This window comes from Euprymna scolopes, chromosome 41, assembly GCF_053919585.1.
Source record: "Euprymna scolopes isolate OS-2025 chromosome 41, ASM5391958v1, whole genome shotgun sequence".
Lineage (NCBI taxonomy): Eukaryota > Metazoa > Mollusca > Cephalopoda > Sepiida > Sepiolidae > Euprymna > Euprymna scolopes.
The window spans coordinates 10,572,135-10,578,134 of NC_136522.1; the positions used below are offsets into that span (position 1 = coordinate 10,572,135).

A 6,000-nucleotide genomic window follows, 5' to 3' on the forward strand; every position below is an offset into this window, starting at 1 on the left:
TAACATTACTAGTTTATTTGTAAGCTGCGTATAAAATGGTACAAAAGTTATATTAAATTACAGTTACTACACCGTTGTACATATAGGGGGTCTCGCATGTACCATTTTTAGTTGTACTTATTGTAAGGCGTTTGTTTGTTTGAAACAAATAGCGCAGAGTTGTTAGAACAACAAGATGGTGAAAATTCTTCAAAGTTTCGACTTATATAAACACTTAAAAATAAGTTAGGTATAAGAATAACTTCTGGTGGCAATATCCCCCAACCCCAATTTGAGAAATGCTATTAATATACATGTTCATTCAAAGGGTTAATTTTCTGCTCTTACACCGTCAGCAGAGTACTACGTGACCCAACTTTTCACCAACTGAAAACGAGACTCGAATTTCAGACCCCTCTGCGCTAGTTGCACCCCCTTTTAGATTATTTTAACTACTAGGATATTATTCTCACAGCGTTTTGACCGATGTAACCTCTGACCTGCTCCAAGTGCATCTTGCCGAGCTCAAATCACAAAATAACGAGAGGATCTTCTTGCTCCGTCAGCCATCAGCGGGTAAAACTAATTCGTAATTGTAAATAAATAAATTGTTCTCATCGGTTTAAATTTTGTAGACGTACCAATAAAAAAAAAAAAAAGTAAAAAAAAAAAATAAATAAATAAATAAAAAAGGTGCAGTTATTTCCGGGATTCTCCGTTAATACTCGGAATCGAAATCATCTGGGATGGCTATTCCTTACAAGTATCCGATGTACCAAAAATATTAACTCGTTGATAGTTCAAACACTGGACAAGGCTGAAGAAAAACTATAAAACAAGGAAAATATTTTTAAGTAAATAAGATTAATAAACAAGAAAAAACTTCAACAACTTCACCATTAAAGACATCAAGGTCGTTGGTATCCTTTTTTGTTCTTTCTTTCTTTTCTTGTGTTTTTAAATCATAGATAGAAAATATTTCCCACTTGCATCAAAATTATTTCACGTCAATCAAAGAGCATGAAATGTTAATTGGTTATCGCCCTTTATTTGCGATTAATACGCGTAGTTGACGTTAGAGGGCGAAACTAGTGATGCTCGAAAATGAGGTGCGGGTGGGGGATTCTCCCGTTAAGAATTGACACAGACTAAGGGCGATAACTCAATTTAGTAAATTTCAATTTTACATGAATACTAGTAGGGCTATCCGGCGTTGCCTGGGGTGGAATAAATAAATACATAAATAGAAGATCATAAATAGTGTGAAGTTTTTCATCACCAACCCAGAAAAAAAATTTTTTTTTTATCTTATTTTTTTTTATTTATTTTTTTTTGTCAGGAGTGAAAACTCAGGAGGCCTTCCGAACGCTACTGAATGTGCCCATTTTAAATAAGGATTCTTCCAGAACACTAAAACTCCCACACACCCATTTCTTTCTAGGGTAATGACACTAGTTAAGAAACGATAAATTAAATCTGGAGTTAGTGTCTTTCAATATGTAAAAAAATGATAATTCATTTCCTGGGGTGTATTAATTCATAACATTAAAAATCGTGCTTGATTCTTGATTACATTAAATGATATAAATGGCCATTTGATTTTCAAAGAATGAATCTTTTTTTCTTTCTAAATTTTAGATATTTTTTTCCAAGGTTACTCTGATTAAAAAATACCAACTTGAAGGGATTTGTTGTGTATTTTTGCATTTTTAGCTGGACATACAAACATGCAAATAACTGCCATTTACGGTTCATTTTATAATAGACCAATGTACGAAAAAAGTGGTAAAGAAACAAATATATAACAAATAAATGTTACCAAAGGCAAGATAAGTTACTCTTCTACCTACCTGGATAAGTTTTTGATGTTTTAAATGTGAAACATAAGTTGTGCTGAGCGCTTAATTTAAAATGAAAACAAAATTGGGAGTTTCTTTATTTAAACTGTTAAAGTTATTTCTCCTTTAAGCTATTTCCGTTGAATTTTTGTAGATGAAAATTGATTTATTTTATGCTTTCATAAATCCAACATGCGATCCCCTTTTAGGAAAATCGTAATAAGTTAGGATATTTGGTGTATCTTAAATAGTATGTGTCTGCACCTTCCGCCCACCAATATTTTTCAGGATATACAGCTAGTTATTGAATATTTTTACAATCTTCTCTTTTCTATATTAATAATATTCAGTGACTTTCACATTATTATGATTTCAATTGTATTCATAATCTAGAATAAAACGATAAAAATAAAAATTTATAGTGTTTTGATTCCATTAACGAATTAAATATTTAAAAATTTGCTCAGAATTAACTGAATATTCTAGCCTAAATATTTGGGATAATTGTAATGAAATATTTTGAGGTTTTATGCTCTTTGTTGGGTGTTCTTGTTTTTTTTTTTTTTTTTACCTCTTAAAAAAAAACAAAAAACAGCTTTATTAAAACATATTTGTTGATTAAATATGTTTCTCATTCTGTGGAATTTCCACAGGTCCTGCTAGCAATAAATAACCATATTAGAATTCTCTTCCAGAATGAAATTTTCTCAGCGATGACAGTGAAGTGTGAAGATGCCAAGTTTTGAATTAATTGGCTGGTCGTCTTTGTTTCGGAATCTCCCAGTTGCTTCCATAACAAGCTAGGAAATGCTGACACAAAGTTGGCGGAGATTGTGTTGTAAACTGGACAAGTACCCTTGACCTTTTACCACCAGAATTTTTTATACAATAAATAATTTTTTTTTAATTATGAAACCCACACGTGACGAAAGTTAGCATGCAACTGACGCACGAAAATAAACAAACTCTTCATTCACTTGTTGAACCATGCATAGACCTGTACTTTGAAGATCAGTTGGATTGACAAGCCATAAGAGTAAGAAATGGTTTTTTTTTTGAAAGGCAACTTGAAAGTATAATTTAGCAGTAAGATGTTATAAAAATATATGATTTCTACTTTCAAATGAAATATGAAATAGAAGAAATTCAGGATCTTGTCCAGAATTCTCCCTAAATTAAATTGGGGGTTCTTGTTTTTTTTTTTTTTTTTTTGTTATTGTTGTTTTGTTTTTTACAAAAGAGTCACCACTTATCAAGGTTCGGAGGCTACTCGAGGATAAGGGTTAATGAGTGTACTGTAGTCAATAGGACAATATTGAAGTAATCACTAGTAGAGGACATTTGATAAATTGGATTACTTATTTTATTAGGGAGGTCGTTTATGAATATCAAGAATAATAAAGGTCAAAGGATCGAGCCCTGAGGCACACCTGCATTAATATCAAGAACCATCAAATCTTGACTCATCAATTGAACAAGAACGGGCAAAATTTCATTGATTGAGCTGTCATAGAAACTGACAAATTGGAATTACAAACAAAAAAGTCAAGATCTGGACACAGAAGGAAAGGGGAGTCAATATACAACAATACTAGTCGATTGTAGCAATGGTAAAAAAATAAAAAGAAAAGATTTTCAAGAAAAATTACCTTCTGAAATTGAAGAAAGATGAAAGCAAGTAAATGAGTCATGGTTGCAAAGTTGAAGTCAAAGGTTTTCGAAGGAGTCAGAGTCGACATCATAAGAAAGCTAGGAGGTGGAGTCGGATTTCAAAGAATTAAAAGACAGTCTGAATATTAGAACATTTTAAAATAATAGAGTTGGAGTCAGAAGTTTTAGAATCGTTGGAGTCAGAAATTTTAAAATTCTATGAGTTAGAATTTCCATAAATCATCACACTGCACACAAATGCCAGATAAACTTTTCCCTTAGCTGACAGTGGTAACACTAAGCTGGTTAGTAATGGTAGAAGTTTCTTGAACCTGTTCCATCCACTCCTAATTCTTTCAATAAAATCAATAATGAATGATTTTGCATTTGAGATAAATTTATGTCGTGAAGAATCATCAAATCTTGATTCATCAATTGAAGAAGGACAAGCAAAATTTAATTGGTTGAGCTGTTGGAATTTTTGGAATCGTCAGACTCAAAATTTTAGAAGTTGTCAGCCGGAATTTTTGAAATCGTTGGAGACGGAGTTTTTGGAATCATCACAGTCAGAATTTTAGGACTTGTAAGAATTAAGAATTTTTGGAACTGTCAGAATCAGAATTTTTTGAATCCTAGGAGTCAAAGTCAAACTTATACTTTCAGACTCCTCAACTTTGAAGAGAACCAATAAAAAAAAATTCAGATATTATAAATATTTATAAATAAAAAATTACAATATATAAAATGGATAAATTTTAAGAAATAAACTGAAAATAAAGACATTTTTTTAATCTGTCGAAAACATGAATCAATTACAAATTTAGCAGCACAATTCTTCTAGCAGCTGAATGGAATGGATTTTGCATGACGCTATACCTGATGCCACTCAAATGTAAAAAAATTTTTTTTTTTTCTTTTATCAAACTCATTTTAGAATAATAAACTTTTCCATTAAAAATCACCAGGTTTTATGTCCATTTTAGATGCTGGAAAGTTTTGGGATACATTGTGATACTATAGAGCCCCCCCCCCCAACCCTGCCCCATTGTTAGGAAATAGGAGAGAAAGACAAAAAAAAAATTTTAATAAAAAAAAAAAAAAAAAATTTTATTTAAAAAGAGAAAATAAGTTTATCACATAAATAAAGGAAAACGAAATAAGGTTGGTGGAAAGATAATGGATAGGAAGTTGTTCACCAAGGAAGTTAAAAGGAAGCTAGGGTGGGGTTGTTGGTCATCACTAATCAAGGTGTGGTGATGATTGGAACAAGGTCAATATGGTTAGTTTAAGGTCACTTTTAGGAGTGACAGTTTACAAGGTTGGGAACAGGCTTGAGTTGGGCACAGTCAAAGACAAGTTGTGGCTCAGAGGATATGAGGAAATGAATTGATCAACTGTCTGATGACCACAGCCTCGACAGTAGATGTAGATGTGGAAGCTTTCATTAAGATTGGCACTTATTTGTTTACAAAGCCATTTGGCAGAAGTGACGTCAGACAAATTTTAAGGTACAGATGATGTATCTTTCTTTTTTTTTTAAGCAAATATAAAAGTAGAAGTTTTATTCAGTCTTTATTTGAACTTTTATCACAAAATTAGGGTTTGTATTACTGTACACATAGGTTCGAAAAAGTTGTCAAAAAACAAATATATAACAAATAAATGTTATCAAAGGCAAGATAAGTTACTTTTCTACCTAACTGGATAATTTTTTAGTGTTTTTATTTAATGTAACATGTTTATTCAGCTCGAAAAACACAGTGTTTACCGATGTATAGGAAAATTCAAAATGGCGCTGGACTCTCTACTGAACACGGTAAGTTTGGGAAAATGAGTAAAAGATAAAAATCATACAAAATACTGTTATAAACCTACTAAATATATGTCAGTCTATGTCACGGTAACATATATTGAGTGAGTTTCTAACAGTATTTTGTATAGTTTTTTATTTTTAACTCATTTTCACAAACTTACCGTGTTCAGTAGAGAGCTCGGTGCAATTTTAAATTTTGCCAGGCGCATAAAGTACATAAAGTATGAATTGTTAAGTTACCTTCCTTGTTTCTTGTGATTTTTTCCTCCCAAAATGACAGGAAAGAGAGTCACTCCCCTGATATTCATAAAACTTGATTTTCTGATTTAAAAAGAAAACTACTTGATCAATTTATGTGATTTTTGGAACATGATATTTTCGTTTTGTCATGGGTACGTACATCATACAGATTTTTCTTTATTTTTGGTCTTTAATATAGGGGAAATTCTACACAAGAACCAAAATTATATACCCACAGAAAACAGCGTTTTCATTTTAAACAAATTTTGGCTATTTTTTGAGAAAATCCCAATCACACTGAGTGAATGTTTTTAATGAAAAAGTGGGTCAAAAAATTCTAAACAGTACGTCAAAACAACTATTGACATTTTTGACATGGATATAAATGAATTATTCTTTTCTTTTTATTTTCAAATGTCAAGACCAGCATTTGTTTTGACATTGCTATCTATCTACTATTATATAAAAAGAACTATGTGT

At 31.4% G+C, this 6,000-nt stretch overlaps 1 protein-coding gene across 12 annotated transcripts in view; it reads right to left on the reverse strand.

The window, feature by feature from the left end:
* LOC145266346 (ankyrin repeat domain-containing protein 17-like) overlaps nucleotides 1-6,000 on the reverse strand; it is a 331,800-nt gene that overhangs the window by 226,474 nt on the left and 99,326 nt on the right. Inside the window, exon 1 of one of the 12 annotated variants that reach the window (XM_080121954.1) lies at nucleotides 877-1,128. The exons of 9 other annotated variants lie outside the window; for them this stretch is intronic. The gene's annotated coding sequence lies outside the window, so the exon portion shown is untranslated. Of the gene's footprint in view, nucleotides 1-876; nucleotides 1,129-6,000 lie in introns of those variants that run through there. 2 more of the 12 variants (XM_080121951.1, XM_080121944.1) reach the window with 2 other exon arrangements.